General features: G+C 45.8%; 1 protein-coding gene and 1 pseudogene across 3 annotated transcripts in view; one reads left to right on the top strand and one right to left on the bottom strand.

The window, feature by feature from the left end:
- Positions 1-24,049, bottom strand: part of LOC142587287 (saccharopine dehydrogenase-like oxidoreductase) — a 277,502-nt gene that overhangs the window by 244,118 nt on the left and 9,335 nt on the right. The gene's annotated exons all lie outside the window — the stretch shown is intronic.
- Positions 5,887-6,695, top strand: LOC142587968 (uncharacterized; annotated as a pseudogene).

The raw sequence follows: 24,049 nt of genomic DNA, 5'->3' as shown, positions 1-24,049 counted from the left end.
CTTGATAACCTGATTGATGACATGGATGTGACTCATTGTAGAGTATTTCTTCCCGAAGCCAGCCTGTTCCCTCGGTTGACTAAAGTCCAGTGTTGCCCTTATTATATTGAATATTATTTTGGTAAATATTTTATTTAATAATGGTCCTATAATTTTTCAATTCTTCAACGTCTCCCTTTTTGTGGATTAGTATAATGTTTGGATTCTTCTAGTTTTCTGGGACCCTTGCAGTGGATAGACACTTCGTATAAAGAGCCGCCAGTTTTCCAAGCATCATGTCTCCTCCATCTTTGATTAATTTGACTGTTATTCCATTTTCTCCTGCAGCTCTTCCTCGTTTTATATTTTGCAAGGCCCTTCTGACTTCATTGCTAGTTATAGGAGGAGTTTCTGTAACCTGTTCATTACTGTTTCTAATGAATGTAACCTGGCTCCTCTGGGTATTGTACAGGTCAGTACAGAATTCTTCCGCTTCTTTTACTATATCTTCGAGATTGCTGATGATATTACCCTGCTTATCTTTCAGTGCTTAAATCTTGCGTTGTCCTATGCCAAGTTTCTTTCTCACAGATTTCAGGCTGCGTCGATATTTTACGGCTTCTTCAGTCTTTCTCATCTTAGTTTCGAATATCACTTATTTTCACCTTATTGATCTGTTTTGACAGTTCTACAAATTCTATCTATCTCTTGAGTTGGACTTTCATTCTTTATCGTTTCTTTATTAGGTCCTCTGTTACTTGGGAGAGCTTGCCTACTGGTTGTGTTGGTGGCTTGCCTCCCACTTCAATTGCTGCCTCTGAAGCCAGCCTAGTTATGGTTTCATTCATTAGCTCTATGTCATCATCATCTCTCTGTTCTAAGGCTGCATATTTGTTTGCAAGTACGAGCCTGAATTGGTCCGGTTTTACCCTCACTGCTTCTAGGCTGACCTGTTTCTTCTTGACCAATTTTGCTCTTTCTTCAAATTGAGGTGAATCCTAGCCCTCACTAACCTATGTTCACTGCACTTTAGCCTACCTATCACTTCTACATCTTGCACAATGCTGGTATCAGCAGAAAGTATGAAGTCAATTTCATTTCTTGTTTCACCATTAGGGATTTTCCAGGTCCACTTCCTGTTGCTACGCTTCCTGAAGAAGGTGTTCATTATTCGAAGCTTATTCCTTTCTGCGGATTCTACCAGCATCTCTCCTCTAGCGTTCCTAGAATCGACACTGTAGTTGCCAATTGTTTGTTCACCAGCCTGCTTTTTTCCCACTTTTGCATTGAAGTCACCCGCTACTACAGTATACTGAGTTTGCATTTTTCTCATCGATGATTCAACATCTTCATAAAACTGATCTACATCCTCATCATCTGACTGGATGTTGGAATGTAGGCTTGTACTACCTTTAATCTATGCCTCTTATTAAGTTTGATTACGACTACAGCTACCCTCGCATTAATGCTGTAGAATTTGTCAATGTTGCCCGCTATGTCCTTATGAATTAGGAATCCTACCCTGTATGTCTTCTTATCTAAGAGACCTCTATAGCAGAGGACATGTCCTTTATTCAGCATTGTATAAGCCTCACCAGTTCTAATCTCACTAAGGCCGGCGATATCCCAAACAATGTCTGATAGTTCTTCAAAGAGTCCAGCTAAGCTAGCCTCACTCGAGAGGGATCGGGTGTTAAACATTGCAAGAGTCAGTTTCCATTGGCGGCCTGTCTGGACCCAGAGATTCTTAGCATCCTCTGCTGCGTTATAGGTCTGACCACTGCCTTGGTCAGGTGCCCCGCAGCTGCTGGTGACTGGGGGCCATTGGGTAATTGAGTGAGTCATTTGGGAGGGAGTGGCCGAATACTGCACCAGGGAGGCCAATTCCTGTTCTGGTGAGGGAGTGTCTTGTTGAAGCTTAGTGGGCCTTCCTAATTTGGTTGTACCTGGATTAGTATAGCCCCATTCGCTCTCGGCACATTTTGCTGGTGATAGGCATCACTCCAAGCCTGCAGATGTTGTGCCAGTTATATCACAAATGAAAAGTTTTTATCCCTACCACTGTAGAAGACAAGCTGTGTGAATTACGCAAGTTAATCGGGGCAGAAAGTGCCACAGCCAAGGAAAGACGAAAAATTGGGCTCATACACAATCCATTTTGAGTAATCAGATTTTCAGTGAAGCATCCGAAGATTAATATCAATTGTGTTGAACTATCTTTGTTCATTGTGCAGTCATATTGTGCATAAAAAATTAGGAAAGATGAGCATACATTTCACTGAAAAATAATAAAGTGGAGTTTACACTGGCAGTATGCCAAGAAATTGTAGGAAAATAAGTTCTGCTCATCTGGCAATCATAGTGCCAGGATTCTCTCTAGAATCTTAAGTAGCACACTTTACAAGTACTGCCACTATGCTCAGCCCTCTAGAGGAAAAGTTCAACTTCATACATTGCACTGACCTTGTTCTCAAAGGAAACATAAAATGCTCCGAGGGACACAGCCACGATGCACATATGGATGGCTCTACCACAAGCAGCTGAGAACAATAGCCAGGAAAGTGAAGGCTGCTTCCGTGCTGTATTCATTACACGGAGCGGTGCACTCTGTGAAAACACATGCCGTTTCAAAGATAATTCAGTGCAGTGAGCCATATGCAAAAGCTCTCATCTGCCTCGCATAATCTGACCAGTGAGCCCCGAAACTATCATTGCCTTGCATATGAACCTGATCACTTCTGCTTCAAGTGCTGCTGAATAGAATTCAGCTTCATCCCTTTAAGCTAGCAAGAGCTCAGCAAAAACACTGTCAGAAAGGGAATGTACAAAGTCACAAATTCCAATGTGCATCTGAGAGCTCTAAAATGCTTCACAAAAACACTGCATTGTCAATCGTATCAAGCCTGCCTGGCCATAGAGTTTTTTGCTAAGACCGAAAAGCAGTGCTGCGGTGCTGTGGCAAGAAATGAGCCCTTTGAATTGGCACCTTTATTGGAGAGCCAGGTCACTTTAAACACGCACCTGACAAACATCACTCCAACTGTCACGATGGTTGAGTCATCATTTAGAATTCAAGCTTCTACATATAATTATGCGAGAATGTTCTTAAAGGGACATTAAAGGCAAATATTGAGTCAAGCTGAAGTAATAGATTAGTGCTCGAGAATCTCTAAGGCATCAATATTATTGTGAAGAGAGCCTTAATAATCGACAAACTGAGGTAAGTGCAGGATATAATTGAAGACACCCCAGGGACATCCAAGCACTTGCCCGATGACGAAAGCTTTGCTCAGTTAAATTATGTCACTAGTACTCAACCACTTGTTGCAAGAAACATCCTTGTATTGTATTATAAGACGAAGTAAAATGCTACTTGTCTAGTTCTATTTCATATTTACAAAAAACTAATTGAAATTACGCTTGACAATGACGCGAGTGGTCGAAAGATTTAATTTTCGCTTGACTCCGTACCACCCACGTATTTGGGTTTCAGTAGTTTCGTTATTGCATAGTGCTGCGCTGGTTTTGCTGGCTCACAAAACTCGCACAAACTGCAAGTAGCAGAGAATTCAATTCCCATGTGATGTTGTAGGATGCCCGAACGGTCTACCACACTTAACCAAAATGCAGCTGCTGTGGCGAATCTGCCACTGCCTTGGCTCAGTACCGCTATCTGTCAGGCGCCGTTTTACTCACTGACGGCAGCAAAGGGTGGTGATGGTGCATGCAACGTGACCACTCCCCCAGTGGGGTGGCGGGAGATTTGAGTTTCGAAAAAGGTGCTCTGACCCTTTAGATGCAATTTTCTCGTAAACTGTCTTTTCTAGGCATTAAACAACCATTGTAAGGTTTCTGGAATATTTAAACAGCCCACATAGACTTAGTATTTGCCTTGATTGTCCTTTTAATCAAATTCATTATGAACCTGCAGCGTGCACACAACAAACAAGACACAAGGCAAAGGTAACGCACGAGCGGCCAACTTTCAGTACTTAATTAAAACATAAGTAGTCGCAGTAGAACACACAGTTATACTGACTGTGACCAGCACTGGTGGGTCGCTAAAGTTCGAGGAGAGGATAGAAGGTCCACCTTCTCTGAATGTTGCTTTAAATTGTATGTTGCAGTTTTCATGTATCTGTCAGTAAGCATTAAGAAGGCACTGCAACACTTTTTGAACACTGCAACAAAATGCCTGCAATCTGTAGACATGCCTGCCAAATATAATTCCTCTTTAGGCAGCGCGGAGTCTGCAACATTGCATAAAAGATTACTCCTTTCTCCTGATGCTTTCAAGGTCCCCTTTATTATTATGATGTCACAGGTGTGTCCCCACCTCACAGACAGTGGCGTCAGCTGGTGCACTCAACTGCGATGTCAGCGATCACCTAGCAATGTTTCTTACCTTACTAAATCTGTAGCCCCTGTCCTTCTACCACACCTTCACACATCTTTTGACAGCAATAAATTTGTCTGTATTATTTCGAACAGTGACTGGTCCCATTTCCTTAAATTCACAGATCCTGAGGCTGCTCTGTCTGAATTTTATTCCATCATTACTGATGCGATACAGAGCTGTACAAGAACTATATCTTCCAATAGGTGACATCGGGCTCCACGCACGCCACTTGGATTACTAAAGCTCTTCTTTCTTCTTTACAGAAGAAGGAAAAATTATAAAAAGTAAAATAAAACCACAGCCACTCAACTGCAAGCTAAAGTCATATCATTAAAAGTATTCCACTGTATTAGCTTCTCTTCTCAAAGCAGCCAAGCGGCACTATTAGTCAGCAGCTTCAAGATTGTGTAAATAACTCAAAGAAAATGAAAACTGCTTAATCTGTTTTTTAACAACGTAAAACCACATAAGTAAGTGACTTCGGTTGTTCAGGATGGCTGATGTATTAATGATGCTTCAGGGATTGCAAACACTTTTTCTGAACACTTCTCGTCTGCTTACTTTGACACCTCTACCTGTCCTTGCTCCCGTTATCCTCATTCTTTTTTTCTATATATCGTAGTCATCCCGAAGAAGTGCAATCGGTTATTACCAGGTTGCGCGCCACAGGCCTGCGGTGTAGATAACATTAATGGTGCTGTCAAAAAATTAATCGGTCCTTTAATCGCTCCTCTGCTTTCTCACATATTTAACTTGGTATTTAAGGCTGGAGTGCTTACGCAACAGATCAAGGCGGCAAAGGTACTGCCTGTCTTTAAAAAAGATGACTGTAAGCTTGTAGAAAATTACAGGCCAATTTCTCTGTTTCGTTTCGTCGACAAGATTTTAGAAAAACTAATTGAAATCCGCTAAGTAAATATCTCAAAGTTTCATATTCTCTCCAATTGTCAGCTTGGTTTTCGTGAGGGACTTTCTACGAATTTAACTGTTGCAAACTTCATTGACATAATTAAAAGATATATTGATAATGGAACTTATGCTGGAACTATTTCCCTTGGCTTTGCATTTTGAATTTATTGACCACAACATACTTATTATAAAACTGGAGAATTCTCGTTTTAAGACGTCTGACCCTGTCCGCCCGTTAGTTAATTACCTTTTGGAGCATAAACTTAGACCACTAATATATGACAAGGAAGGTTATTTCGTAATTATGCCAGATGACATGTTTTCAGAAAAAGTGATTTGAGCCATAGAAAAGAATTTAAAGCCAGTAAAACTCAAGCCATCGGCAGTTAAGCAACGTGCGCTTGACCTCCTGTCAAGACATGATCTTGATAGTGTTATATTCAGTTTCGTTATTCATTTCAGTTCTTTATTCCCCAGGGGGCGCTTCTGTTCTTCATTTTATATATTGGTTGTATATGTTAAATAAAACGGCTTTTACTTCGGACGGCTGGAGTCTGACTTCCACCTTCGGTCAATACCACATTGGCGACGAGGATGGCATGAATGTACCCCCAGCCCCGCTGCGCCGTCCCTATCCGCCCACCATGAGCTTCACCGGGCTTGCTCCACCACCATTTTTCCTTCCGACGCCCGGCCGTCCCTCATTGCCATGGGAGCAGTGGGAGCAGATGTTCAACGTGTACTTGCTGGCATCCGGAGCCGCCGCATTCAAGCCGGAGCAACGCAAGGCTATTCTTTTGCATTGTTTGGGGGCGGAGGGCCAGTGTATTTATCAGACGCTACATGCAGGGACCAGCGCCGCAGCACCGGCCGCGCCAAGTGCCGCAGCACTCCCCGATGACAAGTCTGTCGTGGCCCCTCCTGACGAATACGAGTCTGCACTCGCCGCATTACGGCACCAGTTTTCTACATCGCGCAACGTTATCATCGAGCGTCATCGCTTTCACCGCCGCAGACAACACACAGGCGAATTCGTTCATGACTTTGTTCCCGCTCTACGGGAGCTAGCGTCACATTGTTCGTTTGCCTCGCAAGATGATGCTCTGCAGGACCAATTCGTTGCCGGCGTAGCTTCCACTCGCGTACATAGCGGTTACTGCTCGAGGGTTCCACGCTTTCATTCGAGAATTCGGTTTGAATTGCACTTCAGTTTGAGCAGGCGGCTGAAGAGCTAAAGGAGCTTTCTGCTTCGATTGAAGCAATTTCATTGCGGCAGCGTCGAAAACCATTGTCGCATTCTTCGAAAAAAAGGAATTCACAACCAGCAGCCACCTTAGAGCAGAATCTAACGAGAAGCGCGGGCGGCTCACGTGCGCCGCAGGGGAACCGCCCCCCTCAGCGGAACTGAGAACAGAGTAGCCGCTCCGGCTCGCCACATTGTTTCCGATGCGGCTCGCGGGACCACATCGCGTCAGCGCCACAGTGCCCAGCGCATGGCAAGACTTGTTCGCTTTGCGGTCGCAAGGGCCACTTTCAAAGGGTATGCAACCGCAAGCTAACCCAAATGCAAGGCCGAGTCCGTGAAGTTGAATTTCATGAAGATGTTTCGTCATCCAGCAGTGCTGAGGAAGTTTTCACTGTGCAACGTTCCGTGCGTAGCGGAATGCATATTCAAGTGCAAGTCGCGAATGTCATTTTGACATTTCTTGTTGATTCAGGGTAGTCTGTTTCAATCCTGTCAGAGCAAGAATTCAGTCGATATTTTCAGAGCGTTCCACTCCTGCCTGCTCCGCATTTAGTCTGTTTGACTACTCTCAACGGCCGATTCCAGTGCTAGGTTGTTTCCAGACAGACATTCGATTTAAAGGCTGCACAGCATCGCTACGTTTTTATGTTCTTCACCGAGGAACTTGTCTGATCGGTCTTGACGGCATTAAAGCCTTGGATCTTCGCATTGAGGGTTCTGCTCTCAAGTGCTTATACACGTTTATTGCTCCGCAGCCGACTGTTGTTGACCCGCTATCCTGTTCTATTTCCACACCGTCAAGCACGCAGCCCCGTAACAAAGCTCTTCCGCCAGCCTTAGCACATGAGTTCAGTTCACTTTTCAGTCCAGAGTTGGGTCTTGCTAAGGGGTTCACGCATCGCATGAAGACACGGCAAGGCATGCAGCCTGTAACTTCTAAGTTTCGCCGCCTGCCGTATTCTCTCCGGTCACCAGTATCAAACGAGCTTCAGTGGTTGCTGAGCCTTGACATCATCGAGTGAATCGATGCTTCTGAATGGGTGTCCCCCATTGTTGTTGTTAACAAGAAAGATGGTAGCATCAGGATATGCGTGGACCTTCGAGAGCCGAACAAAGCTATTGTTCCAGACAGTTTCCCATTACCCCATACAGAGGAGCTGCTTCACGCTTTGGTAGGCGCTACACACTTCTCCAAACTTGACTTGGCTTCCGCTTACCATCAGGTTCTCTAGCAACCTGACAGCAGGGATCTGACAGCTTTCATCACTCATGATGGCCTTTTCCATTTTAAAAGAGTTTGCTTTGGGTTGATTTCTGCCCCAGCGGCATTTCAGAAGATGATGGCGAAAATCCTTGACCGCTGCCCTGGCGTGTTGTTCTACATTGATGATGTCATCATTTTTAGCAAGACCGCAGAAGAACACCTTTCAAACTTGAAGACCGTGCTGCAAAAGATCAAGAACGCAGGTCTGAAAATGAACAACAAATGCCTTTTCGACGTTCCAGAACTTGCCTTTCTAGGGCACAAGGTCTTTGCACGTGGTATCTCGCCACTTCCAGAGAAAGTAGACTCCATAGTTAACACACCAGTGCCAACTGATGTGGCCACCCTTCGTTCGTTCCTGGGCCTCGTAGAATACTACTCCAAGTTTGTTCCACACTTGGCACAAGTGGTTGAGCCTATGAGAGTCTTACTTCGCAAAAATGAGCCATTCATCTGGTCTGCCGAAGCAGACAGCAGTTTCCAGAGGGTCAAGGAAATGCTTTCGTCGAGTACAGTCCTCCAGATGTTCGATCCGTCATTGCCAGTCATTGTGTCGACCGACGCGTCCGCGCACTGTGGGCTGGGAGCAGTCCTGCAGCAACAGAGTGGCCACAAGCTCTGCACAGTCACTTTCGCATCTCGTACACTGTCGCCTGCAGAGAGAAAATATTCAGTTGGGGAACAAGAAGCCCTTGCGTGCATTTGGGCATGTGAGCGATGGCACGCATACCTGTGGGGTCACCATTTCACAATTCGAACAGACCACCAGGCACTGGTGTCCTTGCTGTCGTCACAAGGACATGGAAGACTCCCACTCTGAATTGCACGATGGAGTGCACGACTGCTTTGCTACAATTTCACTGTTGAATACCGCAAGGGGTCCACAAACACTGTAGCAGATGCACTTTCTCGGCTGCCAGCACCTACCTCGAAGGCAGAGATTGCTAAGGAGGAAGAAACTGTCGCGTTCACTGAGCCATCTTGCGTGACTAAGGAGCAATTCAGGCAGGCCGCCCTCGACGACAGTTGCCTGGAAACCATCAAGTCATTCATGCTGAGTTCCTGGCCGTCAAAGAAGTCCATACCAGAAGAGGCGAAACCATTCTAGGCCATTCGGGAAGAACTTTCTGTTGTCAATAACCTGCTTCTGCGTGGTGAGCGCCTCGTTGTTCTGTCCTCCCTCACAGCTCAGATCATCGGCACCGCGCACGAGACACATACGGGTATCATGCGCATGAAGGCGCGACTGCGTGAGCGGTTCTGGTGGCCACAAATGGATAAGCAAGCAAGATAAGCGGACTTATCTGCCTGGAGGCAGATAAGTCCGCCAAAACATCACCAGCACCGTTGCAACCTGTTGAATGGCCTGAGTGACCGTGGCAAAAGCTTGGCCTAGACATTGTTGGTCCTTTGGAGCATGCAGCTTACAACAGCAGATTTGCTGTAACGCTTGTTGACTACCATTCTAAATGGCCGGAGGTGTATTTTTACAGCGAAGTGTCCACGAGCGCCGTGAAAGACTTTTTAACAAGTGTTTTCGCCCGCGAAGGCTACCCGGAAGAGATTGTTTGTGACAATGGACCTCAGTTCACTTCGCGTGAGTTCATAACTTTCCTGCAAAACAGAGGCATCAGTCTTTCACATTCTTCAGTATACTACCCCCAAACCAATGGGCAAATAGAATGTTTTAATCGCACATTGAAGAATTTCATTCAAGTTTCACTCCTCGAAAGACGACCACTCCGGCAAGCTGTCACAGAATACCTTGCCATTTACCGCTGTACTCTGCACGCCACCACCGGGGTCGCCCCAGCAGTCCTGCTGCATGGTAGAATGCCCCAAACCAGGCTGGATGTCGTGGGTTTCTCAGCACCAGCATTTGCTGAAGAACCAGCCAAGGAGTTGGCGCGACTTCGTCAAAGGGTTAGGCGTCAGCAGCAAAGCAGCAAGCACTACACAGACAAAAGGAGAGCCGCCAAGAACACGAAGATAGCCGTAGGCGATCTTGTCCATATCAAAAAACCATCCGTTCGGTTCAAGGGAGACTGCCTTTTCTTCACCAACTGAGGTGATCAAGAGGAGGGGACCAGCGTCTTGCCGACTTGGAGACGGCCGTACGTGGAATGCCTCCAAGCTTTCCAGGGTTCCGGAGAGGGGCACCTGGGAACCAGGCCCACCTGCCACGCTGCAGCCGCGGTCTCCTGATGCGCTGCAGCCCGCCACGTCGCAGCTTCCTGATGCGCTGCAACCTGCCACACCACAGCCGCGGTCTCCTGAGGCGCTACAGCCTGCCACGCCGCAGCCGCTGTCTCCCAATGTGCTGCAGCCTGCCGTGCTACAGCCTCCTTCTCCCAGGACGCAGGCACTGTCTCCTGGCATACCGCAGCAGCAGTCAACGAGCCCGTCGCCAGTGCGACGTCCAACGTGGCCGACCCGAGCGCGCCGGCCACCGGCCTGGCTCCAAGACTATCAGACCAATTAGTTGGCGGTCTGTCATTGTGTACATAGGTTGTAAGTATGTGTAAATAAGTACAGTGTGCATGCTTTGGGGTTTTCCTTACTAATACTTACTAACAGCTAACCACTAAAAATAAGGGAGGGAGTATGTTATATTCAGTGTCGTTATTCATTTCAGTTCTTTATTCCCCAGGGGGAGCTTCTGTTTTTCATTATATATATTGGTTGTATATGTTAAATAAAACGGCTTTTACTTCGGGACGGCTGGAGTCTGACTTCCACCTTCGGTCAATACCACAGATAGGATTGTCTCTAATGTCAAGATAGCAAAATCCCTTACCTTAGAACTGTTTTTCTTGGCGAAGACCCATAAGCAAGAAATTCCTTTTCGTGCTATAGTGTCAGAGAAAGGGACGTGGCAGGTCTGTGTCGCTACTTACCTACAGAACTGCTTAGCTTCACTAGTTTTTTCAGACCCCTTTTGCTTGCGTATTTCTCAGGCACTAGTTCAGTATTTGAGAGAGGAAAATCCTGGTGATTGTACAGCTTTTAGTATGGATATGGAAGACCTGTATTATTCCTTGCCGCATGACGGGTTGCTTAATTCCGTAAATGAGTGCATTAAAGAACAAGTGCAAGAGTCGGCTTTTATTGACAGATGCGGTGTTTCTACGGGAGCTCTCCTAGAAATTCTTTCAATGTATTTGAAGTCGACGCTGATTGGGTGGAGAGATGGCATCTTTCTACAGAAATCAGGCATTTGTATTGGCTCAAAGGTTGCCCCTATTCTTAGCAACACTTACCTGAGTAAGGTTGGCAGCTGCTTAGAGAAAGCCTTAGGTGAGAGCGTTATCAAGATATTTCGTTACGTTGATGGTTACCTGATTTTCTGCAATAGGGAAGAATTCGATTCCACTGCTACCTCAGTAAGTGAGCCATTTAAACTTTATGGAGGAGGATTAAAGTTTACCAAGGAATTTCCTCAGCGATGCGTAATTCAGTTTCTTGACATTTCCTTGGTGTTCGAACAAAATCACGTTTGTTGGCAGTACTCCCCAAGATCTTCGAAGCCGTTACTAAACTTTCAATCAAAGCATTCCAAAGTAGTAAAAAATGGAATTGCCATGTCATGCCTTAAGTCTTCTCTCACCAGATCCTGCATGCACAAAATGAATGCCAGTAGCTTTAATGCACAGGTCCAGCGCCTATTAGAAGCAGGTTATCCTAGTGTAGCAGTGGCCACTGTGGCTGAGCGCCTAAAGAAATCGGTTTCGAGGGGGCCGGACGGTATTATAGAAAGCAGTAATAGCAAAAAAATAGTAGTGGCTATTCCGTACATTCATTCAGTGTCGCACAGGCCTAAAAAAGTTGCAAGTAGATATGATGTTAATATTGCTTTCACTGCTCCCAATAAGCTAGGTAAGATATGCGCTGCCGTACAGAATAAAAAGGAGCGGGTAAAAGGCAAAAAACGAACAGATATTTGCCCAGTGAAGCACAATAAGAACAACAGTTTTACTGACTGTCGTATGGGTGTGGTTTATAAAATTCCCCTTAGCTGTGGCCAGTTCTACGTAGGGCAAACGGGACGTTGTATTAATCAGAGGCTAATGGAACATAAAAGGTCGTTAACCGGTGTATTGCCTTCTAATCTTTTGCTACATTGCCAAGATTGTAACTGCACGCCAGAGTTAGATAAATGCGCGATATTGTACAGGCACAAGAATGAAGATACGCGTCTTATGGTAGAGGCATGGCATATCTACAATGGTGGAAGTGCGTGCATGAGTCAGCCTTCGATTACTTTACATAAGGAAGAGATTAAGTGCCTTAACAGTTATCTCTCACGTAGACCGGCACATTTACCCATTTGACACGTGGTGTTACCATTCCTGAGCATGCGCAGATGAGTTTTGTGTCTTCTTTCTTTTTTCGCCTCAGTGCTCCCTTCAGTTGATAGTCGGCGTTCGTGTTGTCCACATCTCTACTCTTGTGTCCTGTCTGCTCGCCTCCCCTCTTTTTTGCACAATGAATCCTTACCAACTAGCTCAGCTTCCTGTCATTATAAATCAGTTATAGGCCCTCTTCTTAATTTACATTAACGATTTACCCAACGACTTTTTTTTATATTTACCTTTTTGTAGATGACTGTGTTATCCTTCGTGAAATTTCAGACAAATGTGATAACAAATTCTTACAAGACGATATAGAAGCTATCTCTAACTGGTGTGACGTATGGTTAATGCAATTTAACGTAACTAAATGTAAATGTATGCATGTAACTTGCAGTAATATTCCTCCACCAAACTATTACTTTAATGATACTCCCCTAGAAGTCGCAACCTCCTATATATACCTAGGCGTCCACATAACCTCGCCACTTTCTTGGTCGTTGCACATCGATAAGGTAATTAACAATACTAACTGCACGCTAGGTTATCTTCGCCAAAATTTTTCTTCTGCTCCTACATCATTAAAATTAATCTTATACGAAACGCTTATTAGGAGTAAAATGGAGTATGCCTCACCCATCTGGGAGTCGCACCTAGAAAGCCTTACTCAATCACTTGAATTAATCCAAAACAATAGTGCGCGTTTCATTTATAGCAATTATAGCCGCACATCAAGCATAACTGCCATGGAAAACTCTTTGCAACTTGCTTTTCTCTCAGCCCTACATAAGTGCTTTCGCCTTGTTTTATTTCATAAACTATATTTCCACAATTCATACCTGTGCAGCAATATTATATCATCTCCTACCTACATTGCCTCTTGCATAGATCATAGCCATGAGGTTGCAACAATTCAATGCCACACCGGAGCCTGTCACGAATAATTTATTCCTAGGACCTCTCAAGAATGGAACCACCTTCCCGGCGCAGTTGTCGCAATCAAGGACAAATCAAAGTTTCGTTCAGCCATATGAGACATCACTCCCGGACACAATTAACCAGTCAATTTTGCTGTAATAATAAACCACCTTTTGCTGCTTTGTTATTTACTAATGTATATGTTTATTACCCACTCCTCTCTGTAATACTTTGGTCTTGAAGATACAATAAAATAACAATAAATAACACTGGGCTGCTGTTACAGTGTTATTATGGCCGAGGCATCGAAGCGATCGCTCATTGGGTTGAGGGAAAGGCCACTGAACTGATGGCATGAAATAGTTTGATATTCTCCCAGCTAAAATATGGCGGAATGTTTTCGCCTTTCTCATTATTTCAATGTTGGTTTTGAAATCTCAAGGTGCTGCCGCTGAAAAGGCGCCACTGATATCTTATCAACCATCTGCGTTTCACAGCCATACCGAAAAATTTCAAAATTTCAATAAAACCCGGCAATAACCGTTGAACCCACAAGCAATATGAATATCACCTGTTACTTCGTCAGGTTTTTTTTCCTTAATTGTACAGCACTTCTCATGCAAAATTGGCAACGGGAGCAAAGAGTCACAAGAACTTGAAAAATTAAGCGATCTACTAATGGAGAGAGCCGAGGCAACAACCAAACACGAAGGAAAAACAAAAATTAACGAATTTCATAATTGTTCGTGAAAATATTTATGCACGACAATCCTTTTATTTAAAGAGGAAGTAGAGAAAACGCCACCGGAAGTGAAGAATGGTTCCCTGTATTTTGAATGACGCTTCTACAGTTATTCGAGCAGCCTGACATAGGCACTTCTGTGGTGTGCTTATGTGGGTCTTTTTCTAATGTTCTGCAGTGGGCACAGTACGTCTAGAACTGCAGCGTCCTGCACTCTACGCGGTTGTACAGGACTGGCAGCCACGCTTCATTACACAACTTCCTAAATAACAATACAAGTCTGTTTTGGCATCTAACTTGGTAGAGTAGTAAACGAGAAATGAAAAGAACTGTGACTGTTTTGCAAATAGATCTTTCTCAATAATTCTTCCAGAGCTAATTATAAATACTACTAGAAATATTCATTTTATGTTTTCATCTGTCTACTTGTTCTTGGCTGTGTCCTTCCTGTGTTTCTTTCCTGCGCGAGTCAATTCGATGAGGTTCCTCGTTTACCAAGTAAAAGATACGTGTATATCACAGGCGTACTTGTGCGATGCACCTCATTTCATTTCTATATTGTCACGTAGTAGTGACTGTAAAGAAAGCAGCCAAACTGAGAAAGACGAAACTAGCGTTTTATTGGGCGAACTTGTGCCTTCAAAAACAGGCTACACTCAAAGAACGGCAACAGCGGCGAACACAGTCGGCGATCGGCGAAAATCTGATCAATGGGTCAAGCATGTCAGCTTTTATGAATCTATCGTCGAATGTTCCAGACTAAACGCTGGGACCCTCGCGCCTTCAAAGTTCTACATTATTCGCGTCATGCACACATGCGATCTGATTACACAAGGTTCGGTCACAGACAGCAGATGGAACCATCGATAACATTCCAGAAATTTCCCACACATGCAAGTGCGTCCTGCGCTGTGCAACAACATCTGTTAGGCGGTGAAACGTGTCGCCCGATGAAGACAAGTACACGTGTCAATATTGTGGGTTTACGTGCCTGTATAGCAAACAATGGGAATTACTAACACGTTTACTAGTAAAAGCACACCCCTTCCCCCTCATGTGCACAGAAAAGTTACATTGGGAGTTGGGCCTCCCCCGAAAAAAAAATGCTGGGTAATTTTCGTGCCTGTATCAAGGCACGAAAATTATGCCTAGTGCTACACAGTGAAAAACCATGAAAGGAGTGAACCCACTACATATATCATACTCACACCAAGCAAGTACACACAACTGTCTACCTTGCTATTCTTTTTACTAAAACCTTTCGAGTTTGAGCCCATTATTCAAACTTGCAAAACGATTCCAATCAGAACAATTTCAAGATGCATGTGAAACATCTTAAATATCATTACTTTGATAGATGCTTTTGCTGTTGACACACTTACATAGTGAACACAAATGTGTAAACAGCACCTTATTATTAAAAGTTTACATCAGCAAAACTAACGTGGCACAGGTGCCGTTTCGGTACCTTGCACAGAAGACGGTGGTGCCAGACTTCCGTCTAGATGCACGGCCTCCAATGTGCCAAACATTCGTCATCTCCTGCACACACTTTTGGCAGCATGCAACCCCTTCCGCACCCATCTGTGGCCGTACTCGAGCAATCATGCAAATTTTCCCTTGGACTCAACTGCACTCTGACAGCAACAACACACACTAAGAGTCATTAAGAAATAAAGTGAATCTCTCTCTCTCTCTCCTTCTTTACTGCCTGTGCTAATGCTGGCAGAACTTTCCAGGGACACCACAAGCATGCGTGGCTCACTGCTTGCCAGTGTTCCGCGCAAGAAGTTGTAAGCAAGTTAGCCGAGACAGCTGGCATCAGTACCTCAGTATAACATGGATATTCCGTATTGAAATGATCTACACTACCAAATTGCAAACATTGTTGATACTGTGACTAGTTCATCCGGTGACCAGCAAGCCTGCCTATGCAATGTTCATGTATTGTATGCGTGGTGTCGGCATACAAATGAGTCATCATCATGATGATCAGCAGCAGCAGCAGCAGCAGCCTGGTTACGCCCACTGCAGGTCAAATGCCTCTCCTATACTTCTCCAACTACCCCAGTCATGTACTAATTGTGGCCATGCCTTGCCGTGCCTGCAAAACTTCTTAATCTCATCCGTCCACCTAACTTTCTGCTGCCCCTTGCTAAGCTTCCCTTCCCTTGGAATCCAGTCCGTAACCCTTAATGACCATCGGTTATCTTCCCTCCTCATTACATGTCCTGCCCATGCCCCCCCCCCCCCCCCCCCCATTTCTTTTTTTTGATTTCAACTAAGATGTCCTTAACTCGCGTTTGTTCCCTTACCCAATCTGCTATCTCCTTATCTCTTAATGTTTCACCCATCATTCTTCTTTCCATAGCTCATTGCGTCGTCCTCAATTTAAGTAGAGCCCTTTTTGTAAGCCTCCAGGTTTCTCCCCCGTAGGTGACTACTCGTAAGACACAGCTGTTATACACTTTTTTCTTCGGGGATAATGGCAACCTGCTGTTCATGATTTGAGAATGCCTGCCAAACACACTCCAGCCCATTCTTATTCTTCTGAATATTTCAGTCTCATGATCCGGATCTCCTGTCCCTACCTGCCCTAAGTAGATGTATTCCCTCACCACTTCCAGTGCCTCGCTACCTATCGTAAACTACTGTTCTCTTCCGAGAATGTTGAACATTACTTTGGTTTTCTGCAGTTTATTTTTAGAGAGGTTAACTGCTGGGCTAGTTGGTGATCTTGCATACTGAAAAGATTTTGCGCCAAAAAACAACACACACAAGAAAGACGACGACACCACGGCCGCTTTTTAGACCCACCCTTCTGCTTTGCCTCTCCAGGTCAGTGACCATGCATTGCAATTGGTCCCCTGAGTTACTAAGCAAGGCAATATCATCAGCGAATCGCAAGTTACGAAGGTTTTCATCATCATCATCATCATCATCATCATCATCATCATCCTGGTTACACCTACTGCAGGGCAAAGGCCTCTCCCATACTTCTCCAACAACCCCGGTCATGTACTAATTGTGGCCATGTTGTCCCTGCAAACTCCCTAATCTCATCCGCCCAGCTAACTTTCTGTCGCCCCCTGCTAAGCTTCCCTTCCCTTGGAAACCAGTCAGTAACCTTTAATGACCATCGGTTATCTTCCCTCCTCATTACATTTCCAGCCCATGCCCCCCATTTCTTTTTCTTGATTTCAACTAAGTCATTAACTCGCGTTTGTTCCTTCACCCAATCTGCTCTTATCCCTTAACGTTACTAAGGTATTCTCCATTAACTTTTATCCCCAATTCTTCCCAATCCAGGTCTCTGAATACCTCCTGTAAACACGCTGTGAAGAGCATTGGAGAGATCGTATCTCCCTGCCTGACGCCCTTCTTTATGGGGATTTCGTTGCTTTCTTTATGGAGGACTACGGTGGTTGTGGAGCCGCTATAGATATCTCAGTATTTTTACATATGGCTCGTCTACGCCCTGATTCCATAATGCCTCTATGACTGCCGAGGTTTCGACTGAATCAAACACTTTCTCGTAATCAATGAAAGCTACATATAAGGGTTGGTTATATTTCACACATTTCTCTACCACCTGATTGATAGTGTGAATATGGTCTATTGTATAGTAGCCTTTATGGAATCCTGCCTGGTCCTTTGGTTGACAGAAGTCTGAAGTGTTCCTGATTCTATTTACGATTACCTTAGTAAATACTTTGTCGGCAATGGACAGTAAGCTGATCAGTCCATATTTTTTCGTCTTTGGCGTCCCCTTTCTTATGGATTAGGATTATGTTAGCATTCTTCCAAGATTCCGGTACGCTCGAGGTCATGAGGCATTGCGTATACAGGGTGGCCAGTTTTTCTAGAACAATCTGCCCACCATCCTTCAACAAATCTGCTGTTACCTGATCCTCCCCAGCTGCCCTCTTCCTTTGTAAGTAAGAAAGCCAAAGCTTTCTTTACTTCTTCCGGCGTTACTTGTGGGATTTCAAATTCCTCTAGACTATTCTCTCTTCCATTATCGTCGTGGGTGCCACTGGTACTGTATAAATCTACAGAACTCCTTAGCCACTTGAACTATCTCATCTCATCCATATTAGTAATGATATTGCCGGCTTTGTCTCTTAATACATACATCTGATTTTTGCCTATCCCTAGTTTTTTCTTCACTACATTTAGATTCCCTCCGTTCGTGAGAGCATGTTCTCAGCATGGTCTCCAGCCTGCTTCTTGCCGACCCTGGCATTGAAGTCGTCCATCAGTATGGTGTGTTTTGTTTTGACTTTACGCAACGCCGATTCCACGTCTTCATAGAAGCTTTCTACTTCCTGGTCATCATGACTGGATGTAGGGGGGGTGTAGACCTGTACGACCGTCAACTTGTTATTAAGTTTCACAACAAGACCTGCCACCCTCTCGTTAATGCTATAGAATTCCTGTATGTTACCCGCTATATCCTTATTAATCAGGAATCCGACTCCTAGTTCTCGTCTCTCCGCTAAGTCCCGGTTGCACAGGACGTTCCCGCTTTTTAGCACTGTATATGCTTCTTTTGTCCTCCCAACTTCACTGAGCCCTATTATATCTCATTTACTGCCCTCTAATTCCTCCGATAGCCCTGCTAGACTCGCCTCACCAGATAATGTTCCAGCGTTAAACATTGCCAGGTTCAGATTCCAATGGCGGCCTGTTCGGACCCAGGTATTCTTAGCACCCTCTGCTGCATCACAGGTCTGACCACCGCCGTGGTCAGTTGTTTTGCATTCGCTGGAGCCTGAGGGCCGGGGTTTGTTTGTTGTATTCATACAGGAGGTTGTGGCCAACTACTGCACCAGGGTGGTCAATCCTGCTCTGGTGAGGGAGTGCGTTACCAGTTCTGGTCACTGGGATCAGGCCGCACTCCAGGCCTGTTTATGCAATTTTATCAACACGCGGATTTTTTTTTTTTTTAATCCAGTGGAAAATTGCGCGGCACCGGGATTCAAACCATGGTCCTCTTGCACACGAGGCGGATACTCTACCTCTATTCCATCGCTGCACCTGTACAAATTAGTAGGCCACGGTTAATCATTTTCTTGATACATTTGTTCAAGTGTGACACGTACTATCGTATTGCAAGCACTGAATGTGCATTTTGTATAGATGTTCATTTACTGCAGCCTAACTGACTTCTACTGCTAACTATTGTATAACAGTCATTTCACACTTCTGAATTTTATGCAATGAGTTAATTCTGCTCCTGTACATTATGTTTAACCATTTCTAAACCCTGTCACACAAAACTCCACATAAAAGACTTAGGACATTGAATAAATAATTTCCTAAAATATCTAGTGGAGACAATGCTCTTACGATGCACTAGCCAGAACTGTATACTAACACATTACTTGAGTATTCTTGTTTTCTTTTTTGTTGGTCACTGCATTTTGTTTAGTTTCCCATTATTTGTATTTTATTTTACCTGTAGTGGCTGCACGTCTACTGATAACCTACACGTGCGCTACTGCGACACGCCCCTTTGATAAGAGCTTATATACCGCGACGCCGAGCGTAACCGGCGCATTTCTTCCCAGCTTATCACAGCCGGCGGCCCAGCTGTGCTGGCGCTCGCCAGTCACCTTGTCAATGGAATAAAGCAATTCCCTTTGCGTACCTTCCCTGCAACCGCCTGGTTCCTGCCTGCCTGGAAGAACACCACATAATGGCGACGAGGGTGGGACGCATCGACAGCGGGACCCTGCAGTTAAGTTGGCAGTCTCTTCTTCGGAACCGACAATACTGCGAAATGGCCTCGCAGCTGGGACAGATGGAACCTTTTGACAACGCGACCAGTGACTGGACGTCGTACGACGAGCGACTCTCATTGTACCTGAGGGCAAACAAGGTTCCAGCCGACCTTCAAGTCGACGTTTTCGTGAGTCTCATCAGTCCGAAAACCTACCAACTGTTAAAGTCTTTGACTGCTCCCAATACGCCTACATCGAAGTCGTTAAGCGAGTTAAGGGAAGTTTTGAGCAAACACCTGTCGCCAAAGCCATCCGTTATTGCCGAGAGAGCCAAGTTTTATTGCGCCGTGCAGGGCGAAATGCAGACGATAGCTCAGTTTGCAGAAGAGATACGCAGGCTAGCTCAAACCTGCGATTTCGGTTCTTTTCTCAACGATGCGCTTCGCGACAAGTTTGTGTGTGGCATGCGGCGAATAGACACTCAGAGACAGCTGTTCGTCGAGGACAAGCACTTAACTTTCCAGAAGGCAGTTGACCGTGCTCTGGCGTCCGAGGCCACAATGAACAATGCAGTGACAGCCCATGATTTACCAGATAGCGGTGGTCTAGTTCACCGAATGCAGAGCGGAAAGCAGAAGAATAAGTACGCAAGTAAATGTGCCAAATCCAAGCAGTGTTATCGCTGTGGTTCTTTTAAGCACGATGCGCAAGCGTGTCCACACGTATGAGCTACTTGCTTCGAATGTAACCGACAGGGGCACATACGCAGAATGTGCAGAGCAAGAGCGGAACCAAAAAACCAGAAGCAGTGTATGCGCACGCTTGAGTGCAAGACCCAGCACGACTTCACTAAGCTCAACAGTGTCGACGTGTCACGAACGGCACCCATAATGGTAGGCGTAAATGTAGAAGGAACTACCGTAAACATGGAGCTCGACACTGGAGCAGCAGTATCGGTCATGTCACACCATCAGGCTAAAGTGCACTTTCCTGGTGTTCGTTTGCAACCAACAAAGATGCAACTGAAGACGTACACAGGGGAAACCGTAAAGCCTGTAGGAGTAATGGATGTGCTGGTCTGCCACAATAACCAAGAGGCACGATTGCCGCTTTACATTGTTCCGCAAGGCGGCCTACCGCTCTTAGGTCGCAACTGGCTACAGCATATCGGGCTAGACTGGGGTGGCATTCGAGGTCTTTGCAAGGTGTCCACTGCGTCAGGCAGTCCACCTGCAGCACTAGAAACGCTGCTACGAAAAAACGAAGACCTGTTTAAGGATGATTTAGGGACCATACAAGGAGAGCAGGCAAGCCTCAAGTTTAAGGATGACCAAGTGCCTCGTTTCCTAAAAGCACGGAGTGTGCCTTTCGCTCTTGTGAAAAGGGTAGAGGCTGAATTGGAAAAGCTTGAGAAGTTGAGAATCATTTCTCGTGTCACCAGTAGCAAGTATGCTATGCCAATTGTTCCCGCAGTAAAGCGCGACGGGTCGATTAGAATCTGTGGAGATTACAAACTCACACTGAACCCAATCCTAGATGTCGAGACGTAGCCGCTTCCAAAGCTGGATGAGCTTTTGGCAGCATTAGCGGGCGGTCAGAAATTCTCCAAAATTGATTTAAGTCGGGCTTATCAGCAAGTCGAGATGGACGAGGAATCCAAAGCCTACCTGACCTTGAACACGCCCAGGGGCTTATATGTTGTTAACCGCTTGCCTTTTGGCATCACCTCAGCGCCTGCGATCTTTCAGAAGATCATGGATAATATTCTGAAGGGTCTTGAAGGAGTTACTTGTTACATCGATGACATCATGGTCACCGGAAAGACTGAACAGGAGCACCTAAAAAATTTGGAGGCGGTATTGAGACGGTTATCAGACAGAGGCATCAGGGTAAAGAAAGAAAAATGCGAGTTTTTCGAAGACAAGTTGCAGTACTTGGGACATGTCTTTAGCGCGCACGGAATTGAACCTGCAACTGACAAGCTAGAAGCCATCGCAAAGGCTCTGCGTCCCACGGACAAGCAGCAATTACGTTCACTGTTGGGCTTGGTAAACTACTATGGCAAGTTTGTTCCTAACCTGTCAAACGTCGTTTTACCCCTAAACAGATTGCTGCAGCTCGATATTCCCTGGGCCTGGAGTGACGAGTGCGAAGCAGCCTTCTTGGATATCAAGCAGCTGCTGTCGCAGCCACCAGTTCTCGCTCACTACGACCCCAGTGCGCCCCTGCAACTGTCGTGTGGTGCATCGGCATACGGTATAGGAGCTGTCATCTCTCATGTGGAGCCAAATGGTCAGTGCCATCCGGTTCGTACGCATCACGTACCTTATCTTCAGCGGAGGTCAATTATAGTCAGCTGGAAAAAGAGGCGCTCGCTCTAGTTTTCGGCATCAAACGTTTCCACTACTATCTTTTCGGACGGTCATTTGTTCTCGTTACTGACCACAAACCCTTGCAGACAATTTTCGGTCCCAAGACGGGAATACCAACTGTTGCCACAGCTAGACTGCAACGCTGGGCTTTAGTTCTGTCTGCTTACAATTTTACTTTGAAGTATAAGCCATCGAGTCAAAACGCCGAAGCAGATTGCTTATCTCGATTGCCTCTGCCAAGTGAAAGTGAAGAATGCTCGGATGACCAGTTTTATCTCCTACGCATGCAGTCCTTGCCAATTAACTGTCGTGATGTGGCACGCGAAACGGCCCGAGATCCGATTCTAAAGATAGTCATGCAGCACGTAATGAACAGTTGGCCTGAGAACGTCGTGAATGAAGAAATGAAGCCGTTTTTTCACAGATGCAGTGAACTTTCTGCACAGCTAGGGTGTCTTCTTCTTGGAATGCGTGTCGTTATTCCTCGGAAACACCAGTCGCAGATGCTGGAAGAACTGCACCAGGGACATCCTGGAATTGTTTGACTGAAAGAACTAGCACGCAGTTACGTGTGGTGGCCAGGCATCGATCGCGACATTGAGACCCAAGTACGTTCTTGCAACCCCTGTTTAACTCAACGCGCGATGCCTTGCCCGACTCCTTTGCACCTGTGGGCATGGCCAACCAGACCATGGGAACGTCTGCATATCGATTTTGCAGGACCTTTCAAGGGTGCCATGTTCCTGGTTGTGGTCGACGCTCACTCCAAGTGGCCGGAGGCGTGCCGAATGCGAGACACGTCCGCGGAAAACACAATAAACCGTCTCCACGAAATCTTCTGCAGGTTTGGTTACCCTGAAGTTGTGGTGTCTGACAATGGACCGCAGTTCATCTCAGCTGTGTTTTCAAACTATCTTAAGAGCATTGGCACGCGCCATGTAAGGACATCAGCCTACCATCCGAGCAGTAATGGACAAGCTGAACGATTTGTCCAAACTTTGAAAGCAGCACTGCGGAAAAGTACTGCCGTGAGCTTAAGCACCACGTTGGGAGAGTTTTTGTTGTCTTACAGGAACACTCCACATGCCACCACGGGCGAAGCGCCGGCCCCTCTCCCGCTACAGCGTAGACTCCGCACCCGTCTAGATGCCGTCAAGCCCTCACTGCAGCACAAGGTTTCGACGCGGCAGTTCATCCAGACAGTGCGTTACAAGCAGCGCGCACGTGAATTCGCTGTGGGTGAAAGTGTTCTTGTACGAAATTTCAGACGCGGTGCAAAGTGGTTGCCTGGGATTGTGTTAGGGCGGACTGGACCTGTTTTATACAGAGTTCGTGTGGAAGCCGGTCGAGGTGTGTTTGCCTGGAAGCGCCACCAGAACCACATAATTCAAGCCAGGGATATGGACTTTCCGTACATCCCTGAACAGCGAGACGACCCCGACAGCCGCGACCCTGTGCAGCCAGCTTCGTCTTCTCTTCCAGCCACGGCAGAGCGGCGTTATCCTGCAAGGCAGCGACGCCCTCCAGACCGCTATGTGCCATGAACTACTTTTTGTTTCAGTGCATGCGCCCGAACTACAATAAGAACGGGGGAGTGTAGTGGCTGCACGTCTACCGATAACCTACATGTGCGCTACTGCGACACGCCCCTTTGATAAGAGCTTATATACTGTGACGCCGAGCGTAACCGGCGCACTTCTTCCCAGCTTATCACAGCCGGCGGCCCAGCTGTGCTGGCGCTCGCCAGTCACCTTGTCAATGGAATAAAGCAATTCCCTTTGCGTATCTTCCCTGCAACCGCCTGGTTCCTGCCTGCCTGGAAGAACACCACATTACCCACTCCCCTCTGTAATGGTTTTGTCATTTAGGGTGAAATAAATAAAGAAAACTAAATAAATGTAAACATTTTCTTGCCAATGTCAGCATTTATTGAATATATGCTTACAGTAAATATCTGTTATGCAAAATAGAAGTGAGGCGTGCAGACAGGACACAGGAGTAGAGAAGTAGACAACACGAACGCCAACTATCAACTGAAGGGACCACTGAGGCGAAAAAAGAACGACACAAAACTCATCTGCGCATGCTCAGGAATGGTAACACCACGTGTCAATCGGGTACACATGCCAGTCTACGTGAGAGATA

Source organism: Dermacentor variabilis, chromosome 7 (genome assembly GCF_050947875.1).
Source record: "Dermacentor variabilis isolate Ectoservices chromosome 7, ASM5094787v1, whole genome shotgun sequence".
Lineage (NCBI taxonomy): Eukaryota > Metazoa > Arthropoda > Arachnida > Ixodida > Ixodidae > Dermacentor > Dermacentor variabilis.
This window is presented reverse-complemented; position numbering and strand designations above follow the sequence as displayed.